We start from the raw sequence: 902 nt of genomic DNA, 5'->3' as shown, positions 1-902 counted from the left end.
GTCATCTTCCTGTCACACCTATTTCTTTTAAAGTGTAGCTTCAACTTCCGGTAAAAATGAAAGGTGTGGTTCTCCTTGGGCTCAAAGCCACGTCTCTATGGTGAAGCCCCTCTAAAATTTGCCTCGTCAATGAAGACTGGAAAACCAGGTCAACTACAGACTGTAAGGCTATGAAGTATGCCTCAAGATTTTCCCAGTCTCTATGGTACTCTCCGCAAAGCGTTCCATTTCCGCCCATACTTTACATCATTTCCGACTACGCCTATTTTTTTTTAAAAAACCGGTCCACCTGACTCCAGTCGTTTCCTTTGGGGCGGGATAGCTCGGCCAACTAGCCAGTAGAAAAGGAAGGAAACGGCCAAAAAATAAAAAATAAAATCAAAGAGTTGTTAGGGGTAGAGGGGTAGCATTGCCAGGCAACGACTGACTGGGCACTCCTCGAGTATAGGCGGGCGCGTCCTGGTAGTGGAACGGCGCAGTGCATGATGGGAAGTGGCAATGCGAAATGGGGAGACCGCTGTTTGAAAGGCGCAGGGTGTGATGGGAAGTGTCAGAGTTAGTAAAGCCAGGTGGGCTTGTCAGGTAAGGGAAACACCGAGTTTTCTCACGGGTACGGTTTTTGTGCTGTGAAACAGGCAGCAGTCCAAACATGTTTTCCCTCAGCCTGGAGATGCTGAATTTCTACCTGTTGTGATGCAACTATTAAAGTTCCAGGAGCTGTATCAGGATAAATCGGGACAGCAGGTAGGCTTGCCGACTCATGGTTGGGATATCCTGGGAGATTTGGGAGGGGGGAGGCTGAGGGAGGCACCTCAGCAAGGTATAATGCCATCGAGTCCACCTTCCAAAGTAGTCATTTTGTCTGTCATCTGGAAATAAGATGTCACTCCAGAAGATCTCCG

This window comes from Gekko japonicus, unplaced genomic scaffold (genome assembly GCF_001447785.1).
Source record: "Gekko japonicus isolate JY-2015 unplaced genomic scaffold, Gekko_japonicus_V1.1 scaffold6934, whole genome shotgun sequence".
NCBI classification, from domain to species: Eukaryota; Metazoa; Chordata; class Lepidosauria; order Squamata; family Gekkonidae; genus Gekko; species Gekko japonicus.
Note: the sequence above shows the minus strand (reverse complement) of the source record.